Below are 15528 nucleotides of genomic sequence, written 5' to 3' on the forward strand. Positions count from 1 at the left end.
TGACATAAATGTGTCCGGTTTAGAAAACACTGAAGGTGTATATCTGAATGTGTTTATTATTTTTTGAGAGACAAAAATGTGTATTTTTCATTATCGTGGACAATGAATTATGATAGAATTGTATTGTGACTAATTCCCACCCCTAATCACTATGGTGCCTGAAAAAAAGGTGCTGGTATTCAAAGCAAAACATCTCCCTGTTTCTTCTGCTTTCTGGTGTGTGTGCTTGTAATGTGTGGTGCCCACACAGATGTAAGAAAAATAACACTGGCGGAGACAGACAGGATCCCACACAAGCATATATTTGCATTTCTAACATACACGAACAAATTTCATTGCTACATTTATTAATTACCCTATAACCTTTCTTTCATTGCAACTAACCCCAACAGCCAAACACATACACACATGCACACACACATACACAGTGTCCTAAAATGTTGAAGCGGTAAGTGATTGTGTAGTTTTAAATTCTTAGACACTACATTACACTCACACACAATCATAATCTAGGACACACGTTCTCATTGCCTTCGATCGCTCTGTCAGTTACAACAGAGGAAGTCAGGGAGGAGGAAAATGACGGGAGTCAACAATGCATGCAACATCGATGTGTCCAACCACCACTGTCTGTATAAGTGGAATTGACTTCTGCTCATTTCCCAAATTACACATATCTGACTGGCCCATCGCTGCAGGGGTTATACAGGAAGCACAGGGACAGAGAAAGAGACTCTCCCTCACACACACTCTCCATTTCTCTGCAGGGAATCAATGATGTCTGCTTAATTATTGGGTGAATTTAATCAGCGGCACAGCAGTACTTACTGCCTTGTGACCCAGTAGCTGTCAGGAAGTCATTTTGTTTCCAACAGTTAGTGTTCGAATACCACCGCAATAATTAAAAGTACAACAACTTAATTGTTCCAGAGGTGTAGAGGTAATACAAAAACTACCTTCACATTGTGTTGGTTTCTCACTCAGCTATTCACCTACAGGTTTTTGACTGCCACTGACGCACATAGCAATTGTTTTTGTGAAAATGGTGCCACAAATGCCACAAATCTCTATGACCTAGACAGAGCACTGATTAATGATGCATAAAGTCTGGATTAGTGTCTCTAAAACAGGTAATTAACATGTCTAGCCTACTGAACTGTGTTCTAAAATATCTTGGTATTATCATCAAGATTAACTGTTGAGATCATTGCTTTGTTTCATGCATTTTATCGTGGGCTGCTTTGCAGTTTTTTATGTACCTTAACTGTGTAGCAACTTATCTTGTTTTTAATTGCTGCAATACAAGACTGAAAATAATGTTTATGTTATGTAGATGTAAAAGTCAAATAGTACTTCCTTATGATGTACTAAAGTCTGTTCTTATTCTAAAACCCCACAAATGTTATAAAATAGGCTACTATTCACTTATTAAGTGAAAATGGATCTACGTGTAATTGTATTTACCTTTGTTGTGCTTATTCAATGAAAGCTACATGCAAACATCTGTGGCAGAAATTCACTGCAGAAGGTCAGAGCAGCTGACCAAGAAAAGCTACTTCACCAAGCTACAGTGGTCTCTTCATGACACCTTTCATCCTACCTCCAAAACACTCAACTTATTCCAGCAGGGATCAGTGAGAATCTTGCCTCTGTTTTCAATGATGGTTTCATTTCTATTTTTTAGACAGCGGGAAAGAAGGAACACTCAGTTCAACCTGAAGAAACACATCAATCCATGAAAAAACTTGCTAAAGAAAGAAAGCCTCAGACCTATCTGACTTCAAGCCAAGCTCATGTTCCATAGTATATTTAGACAGCATCTATCATTACTTTGATTTTTTCACTAAAGCTTAGAAGGAACAGTGCTACATTTTGGGAAATATAAAATCATGTCTGTGCCTTCAGTACAGAGCTATCTAGCATATCTTAGCTTAGCATGACGCCTGAAAGCAGGGGGAAACAGCTGACCTGGCACTCTCCAAAGATGAAAATCCCACCAACCAGCGCCTCTAAAGCTCACAAATTATCATGCTGCATCTTGTTTTTTCATTTTGTCTGCATGCATAGTAAAACTTTCCAAAACTGCCACACACAGGATCAGATGATGAAATGGATGTTTGCAATGGAGATATGTGTGCAGCTGTTTTGATCTTTTTTTTCCATTTAATCCAAAACAAATCTAAAAAAAACACAGTAGTGCAACTATGTAACACATATATTCGTACATTACAATGGTATCAATCTTATCTAAAACTTATCTACAACTCTTGGCAAGAAAGTGATTAAACCTATTTCCCAAAACCTCGAGCTACTTCTTAAAACATCAAACTGTAGCACGGTTGGCACTGAACAACTGCACCCTGTCGGTGTTTGACATATGTGCACAATCCAAGCCTCATAATGGGTATAGCTGTTTGATATTAACAAACTAAGCACCATCATCATGACATGCAGTAGTGGATGCCATTCAACAAAATCAGACAACACCCTCAATGATGACTGCTTCATGGCCCCTCATTCAAAATCACATCCTTTAGAGTGTCAGGGGAGAAAAATGCAATAAATATATAAAATGTATTCACTGATGCAACAAAAGCATCTACTGAACAATGCTCAGTTACTCAATGAGCTTGTTTTTTATCTAACATATTTCAGCCACACATTTCTGCACGCTGCCTCAGTGTCTCCAATCTGATGACAATACATGGTCAAACAGTGTGTAGTGGAAAAAAACTGCTTAAACAGTTCCATAGCCCCGAGGGCACCTTATTGGCTTTCAGATGGTACCTCTGATGCATGTGGTAAAATTCAATGAAAATAGGTTGAAAAATGTCTCATCACTCTCCAAAGGGATGGATATAGACTGGGAAAAATCAATGGAAGGTCTGTAGAGTATGGGTAATATCATAGGTTTTGGGCTGCAACAAAACAACAAACAGAATATGTTTTTGTCAAAGACCTGAGATACTACATTGATTGTTGTCATGAAAAATTGTGTATTCCACATTGTACAATATGAATTGTCTAATCTAAAAATACAGTGTAGTAGTTGAAGAAGCCTCCGCTACGGCATTTACAACAGCAGATTCAAAGGCAGAGGTCCATGGGACAGGGGCATGTTTACCACTGTGTTGCATCACCTCTTCTTTAAACAACACTCTGTAAACGTTTGGGAACTGAGGAGATCAGTTGCTGGACTTTTGAAAGTGAAACGTTTTCCCATACTTGCCTGATATAGGATTTCAACTGCTCAACAGTTGTCTCCGTTGTCATATTTTTCATTTCATGATGCTTCAAATGTTTTCAATGGGTCACAGGTCTGGACTGCAGGCAGGCCACTTTATCGTCCAGACTCTTCCACCACAGAGCCATGCTGCTGTAATACGCGCAGAATGCGGTTTGGCATTGTCAGGCTGAAATTTGAAAACAACGTTGTCCGGATGGCAGAATATGTTGCTCCAAAACCGCTCTTCCTGTCCCTTCTCGTCCCTCTCTTCTGTGGCCCAGAAGACCATGATTTCCATAAAGAATTTGAAATTTTGATTTGTCAGACCACAGGACAGTCTTCCATTTAAATGAGCTCAAATGAGCTCAGGCCCAGAGGAGTCGGCGGCGTTTCTGTATGGTTTCTTCTTTGCATGGTAGAGTTTCAACCTGCATTTGTGGATGCAGCGACAAACTGTGTTCACAGACAGTGGTTTTCATAAGTGTTCCCGAGCCCATGCAGTTATTTCCACTTTTGAATCATGTTTGTCTTTGATGCAGTGCCGCCTGAGGACCCGAAGATCACGACCATCCAGTATTGGTTTTCGGCCTTGTCTCTTGCCTACAGAGATTTCTCCGGATTCTCTGAATATTTTATTGATCTTATGAACTGTAGATGCTGAAATTCACAAATTGTATGCAATTTTACATTGAGGAACATAATTCTTAAATTGTTAGACTGTTTGCCCACACAGTCTTTCACAGAGTGGTGAACCTCTCCCCGTCTTCAATGCACAGAGACTCGTGTGAGATATTCAACCAGGTGTTTTTTTAGCATCACACACCTTTTCCAGTCTTTTGTTGCCCCTATCCCAACTTTTTTGAAACGTGTTACTGCATCAAATTCAAATTGAGCAAATATTTTTAATAACACAAAAGAATTTCAGAATTTCAACATTTGATAATTGATCTTTGTTAAATATGGTTTTGCACATCATCACATTCTGTTTTTATTTACATTTTTCACAGTGTCCCAACTTTTTGGAAAACAGGGTTGTATTAAGGAGGTGATTTTAGAGTTAACAATGAAATGAGTTCAATAAACAGACAAATTTATCACTACTTGCATTCGCAACAAACATCACAGAGTATCCGTCATCGCACATGTGCACAGCACAAAGCTAGAACGTTAACCTTCAACCAGTCCATCTGTATGTTCTGTCCCTGATTCATCCATTACATTGCACGACTATCAGGTCCTTTTAGAACACTTGGTTTAAGGTAATTTATAATGCTAACAGTGCAGATCCCTTTGGGGTATGCCATAACCTAATGATGACAGACATGGGCATGTGACCAGACAGCAATACCACAACCTCCTGGAAAAGGTCAAATTTACATGCATTGAGTTCAAATTGTTTTATTGTAACAACACAGAGATATTGATTACTACATCGGTATCCATGCCCGATGATATTAAGCAAAAATCAGTGTTGCTCAGTCGAGCCAATTATTGGGTATATCTTGTGCAGACCAACCCATAACAGCTCCGTTTTGCATATTAAGTGGAAAATCTAATCTATCCGAATGCATATTCTATGGAAGTATGCAAATGGGACAACTGGAGCAGTTATAATTGCTCAGTGTGTGCTAGGAATGAGAATGGCTTTTTGTATGAGCTAAGGACATATTAAGTTAATGACACCATTCTGGTAAATGGCAGACAGATGGAAAGTTCACAGAGACAAAGAGCTGTCTTGGTCCTTAATCACACGTGCAATTAGCTGGTGTGTGAAGGTGCTAATTTGATTGGTTTGTGGTAGCCATGTTTCACTTAAAAAGTGTTATATTAGAGTCAAATAAGTCCTTATTCTGGGGCAAGAGCAACCTGCTGGAAGATATCCCTTTTTCATGACCAAAATGAAATTGGAATACAGAAATGCAACACATTGTGTTGCCAATAAGGGTGGAAATGGGCTTATACACAGTGTGAGAGGAAAAGTCAAACAGTAACAGAACAGCATTTCAGCTGGGGTTATGAAAATCTTCAGTGTTAGTATACGAAACCTTTTAATATTCTGTGTATGACGTGTGCCTTAACTCAACTATTAATGACAAGTGTAATATAGTTTGCTTTCTTACTATCCTGAATCGTCTCATCCATCTTATGCAGACATTTAATAATTCAAGATGAGGCTTAGTGCAAAAACACACTGGATGCAGCTGCGGAACATCTTGGTTTTCATTTTGGCGCCCATGTTAACAGGTTAGGGCAACGTCTCACACATGCCTGTGTGAGACGTTGCAGCTGTGTCACGTGACCTAGAGATTCCACATCTCACCTATTATTCACGTGTGACACATGTGGCTCCCAGCAAAAACAGATAGAGAAAGGCCTGTTATATTGACATTATACGAGCAACATTACACAAATGTTGACACCTTCCACTATAGTTGTCTATGTCTAGGCTGAAACTGAATATGTCACAGACATGAAAAAATGTAAATATATTTTTTAACCATTTTAACAGCTGCATGTGGAGACAGTGGCATTTTAGAGACATTTTCCGTCAAAAATAATTCAAAAATGAATTTATAATGAAGAGAAATCAAAAATTCCAGTAACCTGTAAACTCTATGTAGACAGACACAGCTGGCAGTAGCAGCGGTGAGCAGACATGCAGCTGGTGTGAACACACATGCTCCACAGCAGTTAAGCAACAGTGGCTGCTATGCAATGCAGGCAGTGTGTTCCTGGCATTACAGTATGACAACATTCACCTCTACTACTGTAGAAAAGCACACAGTGCAAAAGGAGAACTAGCTAATGTTACTGTCCAGGTAGATCAAGCTCAGCCGAAAGAAGAGCTGCTGGACTCAAGACTGTAGTCAGATTAAGTCTCAACCCAAGTCTTTCTGGTATAAAAAGGAAACAAATAAGACAGCAACAGGACGGCCTTCAATATACACGCACCTTGAATATTTAATTATTAGACCAATGCAATGAAAGGACCTGCTGTTGACTAGGGAAAAAACAATATTAACACAATTTGACAAGAAGGTCTTCACCCAAGGTCCACTCACTGGAGCTAAAAGAAAGCTAATAAAGGATAATAAAAGCTAGGAAGTGGACTTGCTGTCAAACTACGTTGTCTGTGTTAAAGAATTCACTTTCACATGGAGCTATTGAAACAGCTTTGAGATGAAAATATTCAGTGTTTTAATGATCAGCATCCAGAGACCCAAAACACATACAGTTGATTTGCAATTTGCTTAACGCATGCAGGACAAGACTTGGGACTTCGACTTATCTTAAATGACTAAGAGACTTGAGTTGGACCTGCCCCAAAAGATTTTTAAAAAGCTTTGGCCGCAAGGCTTTCCACACTGTTCTCCTCCTCTTTATCCACACTCATCCAACACACATTCAATGACACACTTGAACCGTCAAAAAAAAAAAAAACAAGAGTTTGTCTCTCGCCAACACACTGGAAACAAAAATTCCAGGTTTTCTTCCATTTTAAACATCAAGAAATATTTTTTACACACTTCTGTCCACTTGGCTTAAAATACGTATATATTGAGTCAACAGTTTATTAGTACAGTTAGCCTGTTTTTAGGATGACAGTTTGATAGGTTAATGAGGAGGGGAGCAGGCAGCATGCAGTGTGAGCCCTCTCATTTAAAAGTAAATATATTTTCGTGTGATTATCATAATGCTAATCAGATCATTTAATTTAAAAAAGTAATGAACTAATATTACACCCTTGTCCGCCATTTGCCTTATACTGATAGGAAAGAAGAAAAGGAGTAGAGGAGGAGGAGAATATATTTGGAAGCAGCTCAAGCAAAGGAATATATCTTCATGTCTATCATCTTTATTGTAAATGTGACTTTATTAGTTGAGTATCTTTAGGAAAATGTAAACTAGATTTGTTCCAGAAATCCCAAATGTTGAGTTTAAACAGCTTCACAAGCTACACAATTCAGACAACATCCTTTAAAATACAAAAACCCTTCTGCAGAATTGTAATTGTAATGTACCCTTTCCCTCCATCAATGGGATTTTGCAATTACAAACTTGCAAAAATGCAAATTAGACACATTTTAACAGAACACAGAGAATATGTACTTCAGGATAATTCATGTATTCAGGGCACACTGTAGGGACGTTTTCCCCTCAGTGTGCAGAGTGACTTCCCTTCCTAAATAAAGGTTACATCAAGACAGAGCAATGAAATAAGCATCAAAATGATGCAGTGTAGTAGCCTGCACTGTACAAGTTCAGATAATCCCCAGTCAGCCAGGTATCAAACAATGTCTGCCTCTCACTGCAGCACAGTTGTTCTGTAAACAGAGCCAGAGCATATTTACCCTTCAGCTAAAGGTGTCTCTTGAGCCAACATGTTTGTATATCTGAACATCCTTCACAGGCTGCCTGGAGGGGGCTCACGCCTGAACTTTAAGCTCTTCACTTCACAGTAGGGGAGAAAAAGCAACTAGTATGAGAGGTCACCTGGAACACTTCCTTCTTCGCAGGACATGCAAGCAGCAATGTGCACACTCATGACCTCACACACACACACACACACACACACACACATTTATGGGCCCATCCAGCCACACAGGTACACACCAGCACCCAGGGACTTCCACTGTGCAGCAAATATCTTGGAAAAAACATGTCTGAAGAAGAGGCTGAAAGAGATGGAAGACCTTTACAGACTATTCCCCAGTGCAGACACTCAGGTGGGAGAAGGAGGAGAGAGCAAGAGAGAAAGAGGGAGATGAAGGAGGAGAAAAAAAAATGATGGCTGCTGCAGGAGGAGGTGGATGTGCAGAGAGAAAGTGAGACAGAGTGAGAAAGACAGACAGGGAAAGGAGGAGAACACCAAATGTTAAGGAGCAGTTGAAGTGGAAGAATTCCAGTTTGGATTCAAGCTCCTTGGCTAATGAGGATCATTAACATGGCCTGCCCAGCCTCTCTAAACGCTGGGGAGGACTGGAAGATGGGGGATAAAAATAAAACCTCTCAAGCATATCCCCACAAGATTCATAAGGCAGGCGCTAGTAAAAAAAAAAAAAAAAAAAAGGTACAGCACATACTGGCTGCAGAAGGTACTTCTTAATAAAACACCACATGGTGTGAATCTTACCCAACAAGAACACTCGCTTGAACTCTGAACTCTTCAGTTTCTGTTTTAAGCACAGTGGCAAAAGAACCAATTTAGATGTCTGCGATTTCACAGGTTGAAATAAAGACCAAGGTGAGAATGTGTCTACGGTACTTCATGATATGATATAAATTAGGTTTAGATCAGTTTAAGTTTGTCTTTCCATAAGGGCAATTTGCTTTCGAGGTCCAGGATGGAAAGGGGAGGGGGGAAAAAAGCTACACTCCGCTCAAACAGTTGTAAAGCTCTTGAATCTTACACACATTATTTCAAGTGGGCTGTTCACATTTCTGCCCACATTTATGATCCTATCAGCTGTGTCATTTTCCCTCTCTTCACTCGCTGTTTAACACACAGTAAAACTAAAGCTCCCGAGAGGCTTAAAAACCAATCCAAGCTCCTGTCCTGCTTCTGCAAATCACTTGTAATATACACTACACCTCTTTTTTAAGCACTTCCGACCACTTTTACAGCATGATCAATTGAGTGCTTAAATCAGACAGCATCAAAACAGTTTGAAAATACAAATGACCTTTGTCAGTGATCAGGAATATAGCAGAGAGCTGCTGTCTTGGACATCCTGCCATCGATTCCTGTTTTTCCCATTCTCAGCACTGTCACTCTACACCAGTGGGTGGGCTACGTATGTGAAATTTACAGCATCTCGCCAGATCAAGCTTTCCCCAATAGCAAATACTGCAAACATGCTGTTCCATCAGCCCTTCTGTCACAGTGCAATTGCTTTTCTTCATTTATTTATTTTTTTTATTAGAGAACAGAGAGACGCTCTCACACTGCACTGCATGAGACCCAAGGCAGTCAGACAGACAAGTGTCAGCATAATTGGCACATTCATCCGTTTTCTGTTAATAAAGTGCTTTGTGGTCAAGAGATCAACAGTGAAGGCTGTTAACTGTTGTCTCTGGTTTGGGGTTTATTAAAAGAGCCCCAGTATTGGTCAGAATTACTATCAAATCGCCTTTTAACCCAACAAAGAAAATCTTTGTCAACATCAAACATTAACTAGCCTCGTTTTCACGGGGCACCAAGAAGGCAGCACGAGACTGCCATCTTAATTTGCAGTTTTATTTTGAAATCAACCATCTGGTCAAACAGAGGCAGAAGAGCTGAGCTCCTCCTCTAGCTCTAGTTAATGTGGCCTACCTTGCCAAGCTAACATTGGGTGTTCGACCTACCAGTGCACAACCAGTTTGTGGGTTGCTGACTTGCATTATAAAGCAAGGTAGAGAGAGCATGCGTTTGACATGACAATGATGACACTCGCGGTCTAAAGAACATTTTTCGTTGCTCCTTGCAGGTCAACCCCAGCTTTGCCCCTGGCAACCAGCTCCAACCAGCAGATGAGACCAATTTTGATAATGCAGTAGGTTGTTGAAGCACAATGTTACTGTCCCACCGTCCATCAGTATTATTACATTTCAAAAGTGATTACATTCTAACCTTTAAAATTATTACAACTATTAATTTTCAACAATTAATTAGAACGTGTATGAAAACATGGATGGATGACACAGCATTCACTTAACTCCCAATAAGCTTCCCTAAACTTTAAGTTTTATCCAGCTTTTGCTCATGTTTTAGAGGTTTTTAAGGACATTTCAGCATATCTTATTTAATACATCTGTGGAATCCAACAAAGTTGTGGTACGTGGTTCACTGTTGATGATGTAAATTATTTCAGGAAGGTTAGCATTTGAGGAAAAAAATGATGATACCACAAAATTATTTGGTCACTATTCTTTTGGCGCAAACATTTGGCACACTTTAATTTAGGCGAAAGAAAGAAAGAAAGAAAGAAAGAAAGAAAGAAAGAAAGAAAGAAAGAAAGAAAGAAAGAAAGAAAGAAGGAAAGAAAGAAAGAAAGAAAGAAAGAAAGGTAACACATTTGTTCAGACAAATGCCTGTGTCTGCTTCCTCTGCCTTGAAAACATAAATCAGAGCAGTCTACTCAGGATTCATCACACAGACTGAGGTGATAGTGCAGGAGATCATTCAGCTGCTCTGCTCAGCTCTGTTTCCACCAAAGTGTCTCTGAGCCATTCAAATACCACACTAATCATGTGTAACATCAAAATAGAACAGGTTGAAATGAACAATAAAACAATTATGATAATTGTTATCATGTTACTGTAACTGTACATGTACTATAACAGCATTAAATCTGATTAGCAAACAAAGAAAGAACCTGTGCGCGACGGATATGAGTGTTTGAGATACAACTAAAAGCAGAACAGATTTCTGTCCTTTCCCTGCAGTTTCTTTTCTGCTACTGTGTTTAAATCCGTGCAGTATCTGATGGATGACGCGATCACTAATGAGAACTGGATATGTCCACATTTAACTGTCTTCCTAACGATAACTAATGACGGTAGCTTAGCTAACACAATTAACACTGGCGCAGAGGAAAATAAAATTCCCCCAGAATCAAGTATTATGTAAATAATTAATTACCACACAGACGATTGCAATCTTGTTCAGCTGCCCATTGGCACTCGAACAAATGTGAATGATTTGAAGACACAAGGAAAGGAAAACAGGGAAGATAATCCTGGCACAGTGGGAATGTGAGAAAAAATTAACAAATACCACCTGCTCCTTAAGCAATTTATAGACACAATTTGAATTTGCAATTTAACCACTAAGCACAGGCTCTTATCCAGACTGACTTGCAACAAGTTTGCACAATGAGAGTAAGCATTTCAATAATTTTGTGTTTGTTCTCCTCTGTAACACTATACATGTCCATAAATCTGGTGTATACAGTTAAACTGTGCTGCGTGTCCTAGAGAAATCCTCCAAACCCACACACTCTTGGCTGGAAAGGACAGCATGTCTTTCTTCATCATTACAGATGGTATAAACAGAATATTAGAGCCACTGTACAGTAATCTGTCTTTAATTTGAATTTCAATTACACGATTTCTGCACACCCCAATTTTAAATTTAATGAGAGATGCATGTTTTATGAACAGCAGTTTCCACAAATGCAGTTACACTCGTATGGATGTCTCCTCCTAGCATGTGTGTTTCTGCATAAGAAAGAGAGACAGAGTGAGCAATGAACAGGTAAAGAGAAAGTGAGATGTAAAGCCAAAGACAGAGAAACCAGAGAGAGTCTGATGTATCCAGGAAGAGAAAGAGGGACGGAGAGAGAAAGTGATCTCTCAGATTCGGTGTCTCAGCTTAATGACACTGGGCCCACATGGGAGACAGGGGGAAAAGCTCTCTGCGAGATATGATGAATCCAAAGACTGATAACCTCAAGCCTCGCCGCTCGCAGCCTACACACACACGCACAGTCACGGAGAAAAAAAAAACTGTCTGAGAAATTAACTGCTCTGCTCTTCTGTTTACGAGGAAACCGAATTGGTGGTTTTCTCTCTGCTTGTGTTTCTCTTTTCTTCTGCCTCTTTCTGTCTGTCTGTCGTTTTCTCTCTCTTTTAAGGGCCAAAATTTCTCCACTGCTTTCAATACGGTGCCAGTACCTAACACTGGATGCCCAACCTATTCCCTTGCTGTGACCATGGACAGTATGTCTGGCTGACTTTGACAAATTAAACCAACTCGATATATGGCAATAACCTTCACAGGATGACATGGAGGGGAAAGAGGAAAGCCGTGGGTTTTCATCCATACGACGGATGATGGGACATATTGAGCATGGCGTGGCATTTTCAAACCAGGTACGGCATGAGAATACATGGAAATATGGTGCACATATGGACGGACTTTCTAAATGTCACCATGCTTAATAATAAGAAACACACTGAATTATCTGTGGAGGGAGAGTTGTTAATTAGACTTAGAAAGCAGTGGTCCTCAAGCTTTTTAATAACCGTTACAGCTGCAAAAAAGGGTATAATGTTGTAGGTGTATGACACGATAACAGTCACTGTCGGAAAAACTAAATTCTCCATGTTTTCTATGCAAATGTTTATCTGTTAGATAACTTTGAAAACTACAGCAAGCCTTTAAAAACCAACGTCTATTTCTGTTAGATGAGTTAAAGTGCTGTTTCAAACCAAAACCCTAAAATGTTCAAACTCATGAGCAACGTATTAAGAAGAAGTCATTCTATTAACTAACAAAGTAAGGTGTCTATTCAAAGAATAAACCAGTGGCTTTAAACAAATATCCTTCCCACGACAGATGTGACACATTGCCCCATGCAATGGTACCAACTACTTCATTCAGTTTTCTCAAAGCAGCTTTTATCATGACTCTATTAAATGACCCAAGTGGCTGCAATTCAGCCACAATTCACCTGTTACGACAAACATCTTCTGCAATAAACACAAACGCACTTTAACTACACATTCAAACACACACACACACACACATAAACACACGAACCAGCGGGAGGAGGTCGTTAAGCAGCTATTGTTGTGTTCCTCTCTGCTCAGCGTGATAACAGCCTGATTGATACTGAGGTAGCCCAGTTAATCACCTGGCAGGATGACCAGAAATGCACACCATCTCAGAAGTGATGCACAAACTAAATCACGAGAGAACAGGACACAACCAGCACAAAGACAAAGGCAAATTAATGTAGAACAGTGCATGAGTGAAGATACAGGACTCACTCTCACACACACACACACACACACACACACTCTTGTCACAAGCCAAATGCACCTGCCGTACACTCATCCCCACTCCACACACGCACAAGTTAACTCACCTGCTCTGAGAGACCAGCTGAAAGCTTTCAAATTGGCCTTGGGTAATCTTCTTCCCTCTCACTCTCTCGGTCCCCTCGGCTACTCTCTCTCTCGCTCGCTCTCTCTGTGGCAGTACATGGACGTCCTACGGGCCGCTCACCCTTCCTGTGTGGCTCGGCGCAAGTGCATCGATCTCTCTGCCAAGTGGTACGTGGTCCTGCTGTTTCCACAAGACTCTGATGTGCTCTCTCCTTTCCGCTGCTCACTCTGCCTCACACAGCTGCAGAGGGAAATATGAGGACGGGCAACGTGGTTGAGTGCTGCCCCTCTCTCTCTCTCTCTCTCTCTCTCTCTCTCTCTCTCTCCTCCTCTCTCTCTCTCGCTCTCTCCAGTGAGCTGAGATGCTCTCTCCCTCTCTCTCCAGTTATCACCCGGGTACTGTACGTTGCTCACTCCTGCTATCTCTTCACTCTGTCACTCTTTTGCTGAACTGAACTGTCTGTTATCTCATTATCTCTCTTTTTTTTTTTTCTCTCCACTCATACCTCTGGCTTTCTCTCTTTCATTATTGATCTATGCATCTGTGTCTTGGCTAGTGCAGCCTCTAGTGGTTGTCTGTTCTCCATGCTGCTCTGAATCAAATTTCACTCACAGAGAACATGAAGCTGTGCCGTGGCTGTGCTCCAGGATTTTAATAGGCACCAACCGTTGGTAAAAAAAAAAAAAAGAAAGACAATAGTCGTTAAAATATATACAACAATTCAGCTGACTAGGACTGCATCTAATAATTATTTTAAGAAGAGATTCATCTTTTTTGATTAACTGATTAATTATTGAACTCATCATATTTTCCCAAAACTCAGGGTGACATCTAATTCTAACTTGTTTTGTCCAACCAACAGCGATATAATCACATAAGAGAGAAAAAGTGGGAAATCTTTCAAGCAGAAGCTTAAACCACCAAATGGTTGGCATTTTTGCTTCTTAAATTTAGATTTTTGATAAATAATTGATAATAAATTACAGCTGGCATTTTCCGACAAAATGATAAATCCCTAAATGAAGAAAATTGTCTCCATATTAAACTAAAATAATTATCTCTGTAAGTGATTAAACTGAGGATGGTTTCTCCAGTTCGGAAAAAAGATAATACACTCTTCAGCTGTCTGTTTGCTTTTGAGTAAAGCACTTAAATGGAAATTCAAACTTGTTTAAGAAACCTTGTGTATACTGTTTTTTTTTTTTTTACTTCTGAGCCATGTCAAAAACATTTTTGCATTACCTTGTGATGAACAATAAGATTTTTCTGATTCCTGATTCTAAAACCAAATAACTTTTTTTTTTTTTCAGTTCAGCTTAATTGATTAATAATAACTTTAATAATATGACGACGTTCTCAATCAGGTTACAAGGCTTTAAGAGTCAAACAGAGTAAAAAATAAAATATTTTTTTTAACAAGATGACTGGTCAGTAGATCACACACAGCAAAGACAGGGCCAGTGCTGTATGGATTACTGATAAGAAGCATTTTTGGTTTCAGTGCCAGCACCACTTTCATACAACACAACACTACTGTAGGTATCTTAGGTTCTACTTGGGATGAAGCCTGACTTTTGAGCAGAATTGTTTAATTAACAATTAATTTACTAATCTCATGAGTCAATACTGGTGAAGTTAAATGGCAAGTGGACACATCTCTTTAACTGGGATGCGATTAGCATTTGAGATGTAAGCACACCTGAAAACTAAGGTGTTATCACATCAATGTGATAAGGAAGAAGACTTGGTAAAAGGAATGTGTTTTCAGTGATATACTTACACATGACACTTAGACACTGAACTTGAATAAGCATCGCAAGAGTCGTGACTTCCGGCCATTTTCTTATCGTCGCATCAGGTAGTCATTTATACAGCGCTAAGTTATTAGGGCTTGTTGTAAGTAAAAAAATAAAATATGACTATACTCCAAGCTGAAATTGGCCGGCGATTGGCGATTGGTTTTGAAGCCTCGAGTTTGCAATTTGGCCGCCGCCATCTTGATTTTTTGAAACCAGAAGAAACCATATTTGGAGAAGAGGGTGGAGCTGAGGAGGAGCGAGGGGTGGGGCTGACCTGAGAGCCGAGGTCACTGTGCCCGCCCACCTGAACAGCATCAATCTTTCATTCAAATACTTTTAATAGTTAAGAGTTAAAAGGGACTGCTCTAGATTGACAAGCCAAAATGTGTCAATCATACGTTAGCCACGGCCCGATGCATACCCTACTTTATCGTCTATTTTAAATTAAATGGGACTATAATTTAAAAAATGAATATCATGTTGTATTGACGAAGACTTGAAACTAGCGATTGAGACCATAAACTCGTTATGAAAACGTTTACCGGGGTCATAAACCAAGTGAGAAGTAGGGTCATTTTCTCATAGACTTCCATGCAATCGGACTTCTTTTTGCAACCAGTGGTCTCGCC

General features: G+C 39.7%; 1 protein-coding gene across 2 annotated transcripts in view; it reads right to left on the reverse strand.

The window, feature by feature from the left end:
* tnr (tenascin R (restrictin, janusin)) overlaps nucleotides 1-15188 on the reverse strand; it is a 167178-nt gene extending 151990 nt beyond the window's left edge. The window contains exons 1-2 of one of the 2 annotated variants that reach the window (XM_071491776.1): nucleotides 14881-15188; nucleotides 13081-13340 (exon numbers count right to left, since the gene is read on the reverse strand). The gene's annotated coding sequence lies outside the window, so the exon portion shown is untranslated. The remainder of the gene's footprint in view (nucleotides 1-13080; nucleotides 13341-14880) is intronic. The other variant, XM_071491777.1, reaches the window with a different exon arrangement.
* Between the last annotated feature and the right edge of the window lie 340 nt (nucleotides 15189-15528).

The sequence above is a fragment of the Trachinotus anak genome, unplaced genomic scaffold (genome assembly GCF_046630095.1).
Source record: "Trachinotus anak isolate AG129_WGS33_773 ecotype Australia unplaced genomic scaffold, CSIRO_AGI_Tana_v1 ptg000012l, whole genome shotgun sequence".
Taxonomy (NCBI): domain Eukaryota; kingdom Metazoa; phylum Chordata; class Actinopteri; order Carangiformes; family Carangidae; genus Trachinotus; species Trachinotus anak.